Here is a 15,982-nt window from a genome sequence, read left to right as displayed (position 1 = left end):
AAATGTCAAGAATGGGCCAGCTAAGTTTTTAAAATTAATTAATTAATGTCTTTAAATTGAGGTATTGTTGCTGTACAATATCATATATTGCAGGTGTACAATATAGTGATTCACAGTTTTAAAGGTTATACTCCAAGTATAGTTATTATAAAATATTGGCTGTATTCCCCACATTGTACAATATGTCCTTGTAGCTTATTTCATACCTAATAGTTTGTACCTCTTAATTCCCTGCCCCTATACTGCCCCTCCCCGCTTCCCTCTCCCCACTGGTAACCACTAGTTTGCTCTCTGTATCTGTAAGTCGGCTTCTTTTTTGTTATATTTACTAGTTTGTTGTATTTTTTAGATTCCACATATAAATGATCTCACACATTATCTGTCTTTCTCTGACTTATTTCACTTAGCATAATGCCCTCTAAGTCCATCCATGTTGATGCAAATGGCAAAATTTTCATTCTTTTTTATGGCTGAGTAGTATTCCATTGTGTATATATTCCACATCTTCTTTATTCATTCATCTGTTGATGGACATTTAGGTTGCTTCCATTCTTGGCAATTGTAAATAATGCTGCTGTGAACATTGATAAACAATCTAACCTTACATCTAAAGGAAACAGAGAAAGAAGAACAAACAAAACCCAAAATTAGTAGAGGAAAGAAATCATAAAGATCAGAGCAGAAATAAAATGAAATAGAGACTAAAAAAAGAATAGAAAAGATCAATGAAAGTAAAAGCTGGTTCTTTGAAAAGATAAACAAAATTTGTAAACCTTTAGCTGAACTCATCGATACCCCAGACTCAGAGCTACTCACTGTACTCTGTCTCTCTGTCTACTTCAGAGGGTTTCTGTGAGAATCAAGTGAGTTTCTGTGTGTGAAAGTACTTTGAAAATCACAAAGCACTAGATACTTGAAAGCCAGTTTCCAAGAGATAGAAAACGTTATTCACTCTACTCTATGGAACAATCCTTTTAATACAGTACTTGGAAAGCAAGTTACTGTCAAAACTAAAATAAAATTAACCATAGATTAGAGGAACACTTTTGGATGGCAACGTATTAAGAAAAACACAAAGATAAAAAGAAAAAAATGACATATAATCAAGATAAGTTGTAATTAAAAAAAATGGCCTTTTTGATGGGGTGAAAATTTTTCACAGAGCTGAAAACTGCGATTGCATTGCCGCATTGTATAGAACAGTCTCTAGAACGGGACTGACCTGGCTGTAAGAGGATAATTGCATGACCTAGCGTATTGTTCCCACCTTCAGCTGCTAATGAAGCTCTTGGAAAATGTATCCCCACTTAACGAATGAGGCTGAAAATGCCAAGAAGCCTTTTGCCAAGGATGTGTTCTCCAGACCCAGACTGAATTCATTATTTTGTTAGAGGACTGCCACCAAGCCAACCATGGGTAATTTAGCATACCACATTTCAAGCAGAATTTAATTCATCTAATACATTCACTTTTGTGTCCCATAAATGAGACAAATACCCTATGATCAGGTGACAGCCTGTCAGTAATGCCATAAACAGAAAGTGGTGATGTTAATAGATAGTTCTTCAGTCAAGTCTTGGTATTCCTCCCATTAAACGCTGGTGCAAAAACTTACCAAGGATATCAAGTTCCTATCTTGTGCTGTGTCTGTGCCTTTTTAAGAGGAAGAGGTAAAAGGCTGTGTGTGTGTTTGTGTGTGTATACACTACTTTGTTGTGAAATATCACTTATCTTCATACCCAAAAAAGAACGGGTATATGTCTTGACGAAAAAAGAGCACCTCTGAGTGACTCAGTCTGCTATGGGTATCTTTTTATAAAATCACACATCTCTAAGGTTACCTGAAGATAGCTATCTCTTATAAGTACTAGTTCCTTCTCTCTTTATGGCCACATGCTTTCCCTTTAGATTTTAGCAAATCTAAAAGCAGAGAGAGTTGGAATGTTACCCAAAGTGAGAGTCCTCACACCTATAGAGCCTGCTACCCCAGTCAGGAGGTGACACACAAATGCATCAAGAATGGGGCCAAGATCGCAATAAGAAAATGTGTTACGATACAGACCATTTATCGAACACTTCCTGTTCTAAGAATCTATACATCTGAAAGAACATCTGAGAAAGACACCAGGGGTCCAGTGAGCATCTTTTCTCCTGATCAGATTTCAGGGCAGCTCTCAGGTAGTTTGGGAATCACAATTACTTGGGAAGAGTGGAGGGTTGTATCATGTAGGCTCTGGAGTCAGATTGCCTGGTTTTGCATTCTTTCTCTGCTGTTTGATAGCTGTGTGACCTGGGGCAGGTTACTTGGTCTTGATAAACCTTGGTGCTTCTGTTGGTAAAATAAAGGAATGGGGAGTGGGGGATAGAGAGGGGAGAAGGGGAGAGAGAAAAAATATATATCTCATCAAGGATATTGTGAAGAGTGACATAATGCTTGGCACAGTTTCAGGTATATGGTAAGCATGCAATAAATGTCTATCAGCAAATTTTTTTTTTTTGGCCGCACTGCACGGCTTGCAGGATCTTAGTTCCCTGACCAGGGATTGAACTCGCCCCCTCAGCAGTGAAAGCGCAGAGTCCCATCCACTGGCCCACCAGGGAATTCCCAGCTATTTTTGATATTATTATTTTTCCTTATTTTTCGATATTATTATTTTTCCTTCCCCTACCTAGAGTGAGCCATTAATTGATCAAAATGTGTCATGTACCTAAGATGGACTGGGGCAAAACAAACAAAAGACAAAAACAGATGGAGAAACACAGCTTTGTGCAATAATTTAGACCTCTTCACCAGTCAAAAATTTACAGGAGATGCTATTAGATAGTAAATTAACTGACTTTCCATTCTTTGCTAATTCATTCAACAATATTTGCTATCAAAGATGGATCTGATCTGGGACTTGCCTTCAAGAACCACAGTCTTGCCATGAAGATGAGAGGGTGCTATGACTGGGACGCAATGGTGGGGCACCGAGGGAGCCTTCTGGGGTGCTGGCAATATTCTGTTCCTTGACCTGGGGGATGGTTCTATAATAACTAATTAAGCTATACATTTATGTTTAACTTTTTGGTGTGTCTGTTATACTCACAATAAAAAAAGTCCGTAAGAGTGGTATGTGAATGATATCTCAATTAAAAAATTATGAGATACTCCTGACCTTGGATTAGGGAGTGGTTTCTTAGATGGACACACAAAGCACAAGCAAGCAAAGGGAAAAATAAATACATTTAATTTAATCAAGATTGAAAAGTTTTGCTTCAAAGGAAAGTACCAAGAAAGTGAAAAGACAAGCCACAGAGTGGGAGAAGTATTTTCAAATCATGTATCTGATAAGGGTTTAGTATCTAGAATATATAGAAAACTATTACATTTGTCAGTTATGCCTCAATAAAGCTGAAATTAAAAAATAAAATGAAAGAAGAAAAAAAAGAACCATTAAAACTCAACAATGAAAAGAGACAACTCCATTAAAAATGAGTAAAAGCTTTGAAGCTTTTGGACGCTTATCCAAAAAAGATATACAAGTGGGCAACAAACATATGAAAAGATGCTCAACACCATTAGTCATCAGAGAAATGCAAATAAAAACCACAAAGGTACCACTGCACACCCACAAGGATGGCTATAATGAAAAAGACAGACAATAACAAATGTTGGCAAGGATGTGGAGAAATTGGAACAGTCATGCATTGCTGATGGGAATGTAAAATGGTATAGCCATCTTGGAAAACAATTGGGTAGTTCCTCAAAAAGTTAAACACAGAGTTACCACATGACCCAGAAATCCCACCCGCTAGGTATTTACCCAAGAGAAATGAAAACCTAAGTCCACACAAAATCTTGTACATGAATGTTTTTAGCTGCACTATTCAGAATAGTCAAAAATGGGGGGAAAAACTCAACTGTTCATCAACTGATGGATAAACAAAATATGGTATATTCATATAATTGATTATTTTTCAATCATATGAAAGAATGAAGTACTGATTTCAGCTACAACGTGGATGAACCTTGAAAACATTATGCTAAGTGAATGAAGCTGGTCACAAAGGCCACAGGTTGTATGATTCCATTTGTATAGAAGGTCCAAAATAGAAACAGAAAGCAGATTAGTGGTTGCTGGGAATGAGGGGAGAAGGGGACTAGGAAGTGATTACTGATGAGTACAGAGTTCCTTTTGGGGATTATAAAAAATGTTATGGAATTAGATAGTGGTAATGGTTGCAAAACTCTGTAAATGTACTAAAAACCACTGACTTGTACACTCTGATAAGGTGAATGTCATGGTAGGTGAATTATACCTCAACAAAATAAATAAAATACAAAGTATGGGACAGTTTTATGCTTTGTAGTGGTTATATTTGACTAAATTGTAGAGTGTATGAAGAAAGTAATAGGAAATAAATTTGAAAATATAAAATGGGATCATATTATAAAGGGCTTCAATTATCAGGAAGCTGGCCATGGAGAACCATTACAGGTTATTTAGGGAGCGAGTAAGGTGATTAGAGTGTATTCAGAAGTTTAGTCCTGCATCAATTTCAGCATCAACTTTGCATCTGTCCTAGGCTTTGTAGTAGAGAGTACGAGTGATTTTATACTTGGTAGTTTCATTTGTGTTAGGGAATATATATGATTTTAGAAATTTTCCCCCAAAGGACTTGATCATATTGGCCTGGTAAATTCAATTATATAAACCTTTATTATATAAAACATTATTGATACATGTATGGATATATATATATATATATATATATATATATATATATATATATATATATATATATATATAAAGCATGACTTTCTTCTATAACAAAGAAGTGATAGAAGATGAAAGCAAGATTTTTGTGTCATGTTCACTAATACACATCCCTGATTTGGAGAACAGGAAAGGGAAAATAGTGTATTAGTCCAGGTCTCAAGAGAACATTTGTATTATAATAATTTAATGAGCGTTACCAAGAATTGTGAAGGATCGGAAAATTTACCCTACTAATAAGCTAACCTGATAGATGCTGGTAGAAGACACAAGACTCCTAGGTCAGAGACAAAGGGCTTTTTTACTCGGTATTTTACCATAGTCAGTTGTGGACGAGTTAACAATTTACAGAATTTTTAAAAATATGATCAAATTAGTTTTTAGAAGCTCTAAGAAATGTATTGTAAAATAAAATATTAAATGCAGAAAATGTATAAAATCTGTTTCCCACGTGGATTTTTGAGTATAGGCTTACTAGACGTTTTGAAAGCTTATAAAGCGAATGTTAGCTTTTTGGATTGAAAACTACAAGCTGAAATAGAATGCTAACGAATCCTAAGCAAATCGCTTATACATAGTGCTTAACTTTCTCAATGAAGTTTTTCAGAAGGACAGATTCAGTGAAGTATGTTAACTGCAAATTCATTGTTCACACCAGCATTCTTTTTTTTTTTTTTAATTTTTAAATTTATTATTTATTTATTATTTTTATTTTTGGCTGTGTTGGGTCTTCGTTTCTGTGCGAGGGCTTTCTCCAGTTGCGGCGAGTGGGGGCCACTCTTCATCGCGGTGCGCGGGCCTCTCACTATCGCGGCCTCTCTTGTTGCGGAGCAGAGGCTCCAGACGCTCAGGCTCAGTAGTTGTGGCTCACGGGCCCAGTTGCTCCACGGCATGTGGGATCTTCCCAGACCAGGGCTCGAACCTGTGTCCCCTGCATTGGCAGGCAGATTCTCAACCACTGCGCCACCAGGGAAGCCCCACACCAGCATTCTTTGATCTAATATTCTATGGTGGGAAAAAAATTTACAATAAATGAGAAAACATTAAGTAGTGAATTCTCCTAGTGTTTTCTACAATATTCCCTGGGATCCATGTGGTTTAATCAACACAAAACAATACTGTTCTTTTTTTAAAAAATCCCCTTATTCTAGAAATCACATGAAATGGTCTTGCCTGTATTCCAATTATATTTTATTTCACTTAAACCTGTTGAACTGCATGGGCATACAAAACACTTTTATAGCAGCTGTGCCAGCAGAGTCAAGAAGTATGCTGAGCGCTAGCATATCGAGGAAAACGAGACTTTGGTGGGGACACCTGGATCTGAATCTGGAGGCAGCAGGTTTTTACAGTAGTTTGAAAATTCTTGGTGTTGAAGGAGTCAGTTACCTAATTAAGTTACAGAAGCATGTGTGTTTCATACACAAGGAGAGATGATCGCTACTCTTTTCCTAGACTCCCAAGCCATTTCCTTCGATTATATGACCTCCACCCCAGACAGAAGAAGGTCTGGTCTAGGATCTGTTTCCTATAGTTTCCTAAATGCTGATCCATCCATTATTAAAGAGACTTGACCTCTGAGCATCAGATTACTGCATTTCTTGTAAACCAGCTTAGCGGCAACAAAATCCAGTTCATCTCTAGATGTTGGGGTTTTTTAACTGAGCCCTTCTATTTTTTTTTGTTTCTTGGTTAAAGAAGAGCTGCAAATAAGTCCATGGACATTTTGGTTATCAACTTTACTTACTTTCAAAAGATCTGACCATATAACCCTTTGTCCTGTCTCAGATATTTGATGTGTGTAATTTAAAAAAAATTTTTGTTCTACTGAAATGTCTTTTTTTTTCTCAAGCAGAAATAGCAGAAGATTAAGAATTAGGATATGTAGCCTCTCCTTTCATCTCTTAATCCCCTGTGTATAACCTACTGCATTGAGATAATGCTTCTGGGAATGTGCCATGTGTTTCTACGACGTGTGTGACTGCAGATGAGCTGGAGTAGACTCGGCTACAATTTCTGAGTCTGGAGCTCTTATGTGTTTGGAAAAATAAGGGTGAAAGAGAATATTCATAAAATATATCTTAACTAGTTCATGTGTCTGAAATAAGAGACTGGGAGCAACATTTCCTAAACTAAATAAGATCTGGTTTAACTTGATATGTGGAAAGAGAAAAGGACAGCCCCCTGAGGAAACTCAAACTTGCTGCAAGACTATGTATATTTGACCTTTTTCTGTTTTTGCCTTGAATTGTCTGGAGGCTCAAAACCATTCTTTTATTTATTTATGTTATTATTTATTATTTTTGGCTGCATTGGGTCTTTGTTGCAGTGCGCGGGTGGCTTTTTTTGTTGCGGAGAACAGGCTGTAGGCACATGAGCTTCAGTAGTTGTGGTGCGTGGCCCCGTAGTTGTGGCGCATGGGCTCTAGGGCGCACATGCTTCAGTAGTTGTGGTGCATGGACTTAGTTTCTCTGTGGCATTTGGGATCCTCCTGGACCAGGTATCGAACCCATGTCCCCTGCATTGGCAGGTAGATTCTTAACCACTGTGCCACCAGGGAAGTCCCCTCAAAACCATTCTTTTTTTAAAAAAATTTTTTATTTATTTTATTTTATTTTTTATTTTTGGCTGTGTTGGGTCTTTGTTGCTGTGCGTGGGCTTTCTCTAGTTGCGGTGAGCAGGGGCTACTCTTTGTTGCCGTGTGCGGGCTTCTCATTGTCGTGGCTTCTCTTGTTGCAGAGCACGGGCTCTAGGTGGGCAGGCTTCAGTAGTTGTGGCACGTGGGCTCAGTAGTTGTGGCTTGCGGGCTCTAGAGCTCAGGCTCAGTAGTTGTGGTGCATGGGCTTAGTTGCTCCGTGGCATGTGGGATCTTCCCAGGCCAGGGCTCGAACCTGTGTCCCTTGCATTGGCAAGTGGATTCTTAACCACTGTGCCACCAGGGAAGCCCCTCAAAAACCATTCTTAATGCTCAGTTACAGAGACTGTATTAAGTTTAAAATTTTAAAATCATTGCCATGATTTTTTCTTTCTACTTTATCATATATATGTATAAATAGTTGGCATAACTGATAAATAGGTGAGTATGTGTGTGTATATATATGTATAGCATATATATATCATATATATGTATACATACTTTTTTTTCTTTCTTATAAAGTCATCTATAATTGTTTTTGGAAAGAAGTAAGAAATGAATGCATGATAAAAAAACAATGAGGTGTGCAGGATGATTCTTTTCCTGTCCATAACCTTAGTTAGCATTTTCTTTTATATCAAGGGAACACTAAAGCTCATTATGAACAGGGCACATAGAAAGACGACACAAACCAAAAGCAAACAAACAAACAAAAAAATAGGTCTTGTGAGAGTTGATTATGGTTCAACAGGATCAGCCTTTCAACTTTCCTTTCTTTCTAATACTAGGGATTTTACTCCAATTGCAAAATTGTGGTTGAGCTGCAGTGACCCGGAGACTCAACATCTGTTAACAGAAAGTAAGAGGGCTGTGTTTACAAGTGAAGTTTCAGAGCCTGGGCGGTGGGCCTGACATTTGAGAAAACGGACAGGGACGGCCCTTTTGTCTCCCTCCCTTGCCCCCCACTTCCCTCTCTAGGACCCAAGTTCTCATGCCACCCAGCCAGGCCTGTCACATCGAGAAAGCACTCAAGCCCTTGACCCCTTCTTCTCTATTCTCCAATCAAAATCTAACCGTCCGGTGTCCTGTTTCCTCAGCCCTGTTAGGAGAGAGAATCTAATGCAATAAATAAATTCACAGTAAATATTAGACAATAGCAGAGCTCTCAGATCACGTAGGAAACCCATTGTGGTCACCTTTCCATATTGTTTCAATGTCCTGTGTGTTCTCTGGATTTTGGAGTTATGTCGAATAAGCAGTCAACAATCTCTTGCTCCCCTGACCTTGTGTCCTCACCTTCCTGCCTCTCACTGCCTGCAAATAGCCTGGTCTATGGGTTTTTTCTTTTTGTTTTTTCCATTGAAAAGGAAGATTTAAATCCTCTTTGACTAGAGTTGGTAAGACGGATTAGAAAGTAGATAAGCCCCTAAATGAGTATCGTTTTTTCCTAAATATAAATAGAAAAATTGATAGGTCATTTCTGAGAGAAGAGTTGTATGTATGGTGGAACATTTTGTTTCAGAAATGAATATTGAAGATAGAACCATTCATAGTGTTTTCCTGCAGATATCCAATAAAATGGGTAAGAGATATGCATTCATCTCTGTACAGAAGCTTTGATGCTTTAGCATAAAAGAGGAAGGAGTGGTGAGCATCTGAGACATCCTGGCAGTACGGATTCGAGGGAGCAGGGTTAGCTTTGGCCAGGTAATCCCTTTGTATCAGAAAGGCCAGTATCTTTATAGAATGTTGGCTCGGCTATGACCCATGTTTTGACCTGCAGTTCCTGAAAAGGTTTTATGCGACACCATTTTTTTTCTTTCTTTTTTTTTTTTTTTTTATACAGCAGGTTCTTATTAGTCATCAGTTTTATACACATCAGTGTATACATGTCAATCCCAATCTCCCAATTCATCCCACCACCACTCCCACCCCCCGCCACTTTCTCTCCTTGGTGTCCATACGTTTGTTCTCTACATCTGTGTCTCTATTTCTCCCTTGCTAACCGGTTCATCTGTACCATTTTTCTAGGTTCCACATATATGCGTTAATATACGATATTTATTTTGCTCTTTCTGACTTACATCGCTCTGTATGACAGTCTCTAGATTCATCCACGTCTCTACAAATGACCCAATTTCGTTCCTTTTTATGGCTGAGTAATATTCCATTGTATATATGTACCACAACTTCTTTATCCATTCGGCTGTCAATGGGCATTTAGGTTGCTTCCATGACCTGGCTGTTGTAAATAGAGCTGCAATGAACATTGGGGTGCATGTGTCTTTTTGAATTATGGTTCTTTCTGGGTATATGCCCAGTAGTGGGATTGCTGGGGCATATGGTAATTCTATTTTTAGTTTTTAAAGGAACCTCCATACTGTTCCCCATAGTGGCTGTATCAATTTACATTCCCACCAACAGTGCGAGAGGGTTCCCTTTTCTCCACACCCTCTCCAGCATTTGTTGTTTGTAGATTTTCTGATGATGCCCATTCTAACTGGTGTGAGGTGATATCTCATTGTAGTTTTGATTTGCATTTCTCTAATAATTAGTGATGTTGAGCAGCTTCATGTGCTTCTTGGCCATCTGTATGTCTTCTTTGGAGAAAAGTCTATTTAGATCTTCTGCCCATTTTTGGATTGGGCTGTTTGTTTTTTTAATATTGAGCTGCATGAGCTGTTTATATATTTTGGAGATTAATCCTTTGTCCATTGATTCATTTGCAAATATTCTCTCCCATTCTGAGAGTTGTCTTTTCGTCTTGTTTATGGTTTCCTTTGCTGTGCAAAAGCTTTTAAGTTTCATTTGGTCCCATTTGTTTATTTTTGTTTTTATTTCCATTACTCTAGGAGGTGGATCAAAAAAGATCTTGCTGTGATTTATGTCAAAGAGTGTTCTTCCTATGTTTTCCTCTAAGAGTTTTATAGTGTCCAGTCTTACATTTAGGTCTTTAATCTGTTTTGAATTTATTTTTGTGTATGGTGTTAGGGAGTGTTCTAATTTTATTCTTTTACATGTAGCTGTCCAGTCTTCCTAGCACCACTTATTGAAGAGACTGTCTTTTCTCCATTGTTTATCCTTGCCTCCTTTGTCATAGATTAGTTGACCATAGGTGCATGGATTTATCTCTGGGCTTTCTATCTTGTTCCATTGATCTATATTTCTGTTTTGGGGGCAGTACCATATTGTCTTGGTTACTGTAGCTTTGTAGTATCATCTGAAGTCAGGGAGTCTGATTCCTCCAGCTCTGTTTTTATCCCTCAAGACTGCTTTGTTATTCGGGGTCTTTTGTGTCTCCATACAAATTTTAAGATTTTTTGTTCTAGTTCTGTAAAAAATGCCATTGGTAATTTGATAGGGATTGCATTGAATCTGTAGATTACTTTGGGTAATGTAGTCATTTTCACAATATTGATTCTTCCAATCCAAGAATATGGTATATCTCTCCATCTGTTGGTATCATCTTTAATTTCTTTCATCAGTGTCTTACAGTTTTCTGCATACAGGTCTTTTGTCTCCCAAGGTAGGTTTCTTCCTAGGTATTTTATTCTTTTTGTTGCATTGGTAAATGGGAGTGTTTCCTTAATTTCTCTTTCAGATTTTTCATCATTATTGTATAGGAATGCAAGAGATTTCTGTGCATTAATTTTGTATCCTGCAACATTACCAAATTCATTGATTAGCTCTAGTAGTTTTCTGGTGGCATCTTTAGGATTCTGTATGTATAGTAACATGTCATCTGCAAACAGTGACAGTTTTACTCCTTCTTTTCCAATTTGGATTCCTTTTATTCCTTTTCTTCTCTGATTGCTGTGGCTAGGACTTCCAAAACTATGTTGAATAATAGTCGTGAGAGTGGACATCCTTGACTTGTTCCTGATCTTAGAGGAAATGCTTTCAGTTTTTCACCACTGAGAATGAGGTTTGCTGTGGGTTTGTCATATATGGCCTTTATTATGTTGAAGTAGGTTCCCTCTATGCCCACTTTCTCGAGAGTTTTTATTATAAATGGATGTTGAATTTTGTCAAAAGCTTTTTCTGCATCTATTGAGAGGATCATATGGTTTTTATTCTTCAACTTGATAATATGGTGTATCACATTGATTGATTTGTGTATATTAAAGAATCCTTGCATCCCTGGGATAAATCCCACTTGATCATGGTGTGCGATCCTTTTAATGTGTTGTTGGATTCTGTTTGCTAGTATTTTGTTGAGGATTTTTGCATCTATATTCATCAGTGATATTGGTCTGTAATTTTCTTTTTCTGTAGTATCTTTGTCTGGTTTTGGTATCAGGGTGATGGTGGCCTCAAAGAATGAGTTAGGGAGTATTCCTTCCTCTGTAATTTTTAGGAAGAGTTTGAGAAGGATGGGTGTTACCTCTTCTCTAAATGTTTGATAGAATTCACCCGTGAAGCCATCTGGTCCTGGACTTTTGTTTGTTGGAAGATTTTTAATCACAGTTTCAATTTCATTACTTGTGATTGGTGTGTTCGTATTTTCTATTTCTTCCTGGTTTAGTCTTGGAAGATTACACCTTTCTAAGAATTTGTCCATTTCTTCCAGATTGTCCATTTTATTGGCATAGAGTTGCTTGTAGTAGTCTCTTAGGATGCTTTGTATTTCTGCAGTGTCTGTTGTAACTTCTCCTTTTTCATTTCAAATTTTATTGATTTGAATCCTCTCACTCTTTTTCTTGATGAGTCTGGCTAATGGATTATCAATTTTGTTTATCTTCTCAAAGAACCAGGTTTTAGTTTTATTGATCTTTGCTATTGTTTTCTTTGTTTCTATTTCATTTATTTCTGCTCTGATCTTTATGATTTCTCTCCTTCTGCTAACTTTGGGTTTTGTTTGTTCTTCTTTCTCTAGTTCCTTTAGGTGTAAGGTTAGATTGTTTATTTGAGATTTTTCTTATTTCCTGAGGTAGGCTTGTATTGCTATAAACTTCCCTCTTAGAACTGCTTTTGCTGCATCCCATAGGTTTTGGATCGTCGTGTTTTCATTGTCATTTGTCTCTAGGTATTTTTTGATTTCCTCAGCGATCTGTTGGTTATTTTGTAACGTATTGTTTAGCCTCCATGTGTTTGTGTTTTTTACGTTTTTTTCCCTGTAATTGATTTCTAATCTCATAGCGTTGTGGTCAGAAAAAATGCTTGATATGATTTCAATTTTCTTAAATATACTGAGGCTTGATTTGTGACCCAAGATGTGATCTATCCTGAAGAATGTTCTGTGCGCACTTGTGAAGAAAGTGTAATCTGCTGTTTTTGGATGGAATGTCCTATAAATATCAATTAAATCTATCTGGTCTCTTGTGTCATTTAAAGCTTGTGTTTCCTTATTAATTTTCTGTTTGGATGATCTGTCCATTGGTGTAAGTGAGGTGTTAAAGTCCCCCACTATTATTGTGTTACTGTTGATTTCCTCTTTTATAGCTGTTAACAGTTGCCTTATGTATTGAGGTGTTCCTATGTTGGGTGCATATATATTTATGATTGTTATATCTTCTTCTTGGATTGATCCCTTGATCGTTATGTAGTGTCCTTCCTTGTCTCTTGTAACATTCTTTATTTTAAAGTCATTTTATCTGATATGAGTATTGCTACTCCAGCTTTCGTTTGATTTCCATTTGCATGGAATGTCTTTTTCCATCCCCTCACTTTCACTCTGTATGTGTCCCTAGGTCTGAAATGGGTCTCTTGCAGACAGCATATATATGGGTCTTGTTTTTGTATCCATTCAGCAAGCCTGTGTCTTTTGGTTGATGCATTTAATCCATTCACATTTAAGGTAATTATCGATATGTATGTTCCTATTACCTATTTCTTAATTGTTTTGGGTTTGTTTTTGTAGATCCTTTTCTTCTCTTGTGTTTCCCACTTAGAAAAGTTTCTTTAGCATTTGTTGTAGAGCTGGTTTGGTGGTGCTGAATTCTCTTAACTTTTGCTTGTCTGTAAAGCTTTTGATTTCTCCATCGAATCTGAATGAGATCCTTGCCGGGTAGAGTAATCTTGGTTGTAGGTTCTTCCCTTTCATCACTTTAAATATGTCATGCCACTCCCTTCTGGCTTGTAGAGTTTCTGCTGAGAAATCAGCTGTTAACCTTATGGGAGTTCCCTTGTATGTTATTTGTCGTTTTTCCCTTGCTTTCTTTCAATAATTTTTCTTTGTCTTTAACTTTTGCCAATTTGATTATTATGTGTCTTGGCGTGGTTCTCCTTGGGTTTATCCTGTATGGGACTCTCTGTGCTTCCTGGACTTGCGTGGCTATTTCCTTTCCCATGTTAGGGAAGTTTTCAACTATAATCTCTTCAAATATTTTCTCTCGTCCTTTCTCTCTCTCTTCTCCTTCTGGGACCCCTATCATGCGAATGTTGTTGCGTTTAATGTTGTCCCAGAGATCTCTTAGGCTGTCTTCATTTCTTTTCATTCTTTTTTCTTTATTCTGTTCCGCAGCAGTGAATTCCACCATTCTTTCTTCCAGGTCACTTATCCGTTCTTCTGCCTCAGTTATTCTGCTATTGATTCCTTCTAGTGTAGTTTTCATTGCAGCTATTGTATTGGTCATCTCTGTTTGTTTGTTCTTTAATTCTTCTAGGTCTTTGTTAAACATTTCTTGCATCTTCTCGATCTTTGCCTCCAATGTTTTTCCGAGGTCCTGGATCATCTTCACTATCATTATTCTGAATTCTTTTTCTGGAAGGTTGCCTATCTCCACTTCATTTAGTTGTTTTTCTGGGGTTTTATCTTGTTCCTTCATCTGGTACATAGCCCTCTGCCTTTTCATCTTGTCTATCTTTCTGTGAGTGTGGTTTTTGTTCCACAGGCTGCAGGATTGTAGTTCTTTTTGCTTCTGCTGTCTGCCCTCTGGTGGATGAGGCTATCTAAGAGGCTTTTGCAAGTTTCCTGATGGGAGGGACTGGTGGTGGGCAGAGCTGGCTGTTGCTCTGGTGGGCAGAGCTCAGTAAAACTGTAATCTGCTTGTCTGCTGATGGGTGGGGCTGGGTTCCCTCCCTTTTGTTTGTTTGGCCTGAGGCAACCCAACACTGGAGCCTACCTGGGCTCTTTGTTGTGGTTAATTGCGGACTCTGGGAGGGCTCACGCCAAGGAGTACTTCCCAGAACTGCTGCTGCCAGTGTCCTTGTCCTCATGGTGAGACACAGCCACCCCCCTGCCTCTGCAGGAGACCCTCCAACACTAGCAGGTAGGTCTGGTTCAGTCTCCTATGGGGTCACTGCTCCTTCCCCTGGGTCCCGATGCACACATTACTTTGTGTGTGCCCTCCAAGAGTGGAGTCTCTGTGTCCCCCAGTCCTGTCGAAGTACTGCAATCAAACCTCGGATGCCTTCAAAGTCTGATTCTCTGTGAATTCCTCCTCCCGTTGCCAGACCCCCAGGTTGGGAAGCCTGATATGGGGTTCAGAACCTTCACTCCAATGGGTGGACTTCTGTGGTATAAGTGTTCTCCAGTCTGTGAGTCACCCACCCATCAGTTATGGGATTTGATTTTATTGTGATTGCGCCCCTCCTACCATCTCATTGTGGCTTCTCCTTTGTCTTTGGATGTGGGGTATCTTTTTTGGTGAGTTCCAGTGTCTTCCTGCCGTTGATTGTTCAGCATTTAGTTGTGATTCTGGTGTTCTCGCAGAGGGAGTGAGAGCACGTCCTTCTTCTCCTCCATCTTGAACCAATCTGCTATGCAACACCTTTTTGTTCTTTCCCAAATCACCTGAAAATAAATAGTGGAGAGAATAATGTGATCAGGGGCTCTGATTACATTTATTGCTTATGTAGGGTTTTAGTAGGCAATGGGATGCTTCATGATTCTTTATGCCTTATATGTCTGAAATGTATCATAATAATTAAATGTCTGTAAAAACTAAATAGAACAAATGGTTTGGAGAAATTAGTCCTATATAGTCAAATGATTCATTTGCGTAGGTACTAACATGGTAGCAGTTTGGCCATTTCCATTTTTTATGCTTCCCTACTCCTTAAACAAACATAAACGGAATTTTACGGATGTGTCTAGTTGCTTCCCACTCTCTCTGACTTACAGAAGAAAATATGTGTGCACTGCCATTTGCTTAAAGATCAGCAGCTTCCATTTCTGTGGGATGGGATGGAAGTGACCACACGTGTTTGATGAGTAAGCCTAAGTATTTGCAATGCTAACTATACCTACTGCAAAAGCACAGAAAGTTGCATATTTAATTAGAAATTCAAAAAGGCCAGAGCAGACAGTGGATGGCAACTAGTATATTTTGAGAAGGATGTTTAGAATATGCAGAAAAAGATTCTTTGCCTCTAAATAAGATAGACAGCTCATAACCACATGGCTGGAACCTCTTTTGTAAACATTTGAATGAGATGGGGTCCAGATGGGAGGGCTGGTCATGGAACTTTAAGATCCTCATGAGGGCTGGCAATGCCTGTTGGGAATAAACCGTATTGCCTGGCTGCCCAACCACTATCTGTATCCCAATCCATTGGCACTTATTCAATAATTCTTGTAAAGTTTAAAAAAAAAAAAAGAACTACTTCTTTGGTGGTACTGGGAGGGGGAGTTCCAGGAAACAAA

General features: G+C 38.2%; 1 protein-coding gene across 1 annotated transcript in view; it reads left to right on the top strand.

The window, feature by feature from the left end:
• The window catches only part of SHROOM3 (shroom family member 3), a 533,396-nt gene that overhangs the window by 256,698 nt on the left and 260,716 nt on the right, over positions 1 to 15,982 (top strand). The window lies entirely within an intron of this gene.

The sequence above is a fragment of the Balaenoptera borealis genome (assembly GCF_965194805.1).
Source record: "Balaenoptera borealis genome assembly, chromosome: 4".
In the NCBI taxonomy this organism is placed as follows: domain Eukaryota; kingdom Metazoa; phylum Chordata; class Mammalia; order Artiodactyla; family Balaenopteridae; genus Balaenoptera; species Balaenoptera borealis.
The sequence above is the reverse complement of the archived record's forward strand: the minus strand, read 5'-3'. Positions and strand labels throughout refer to the sequence as shown.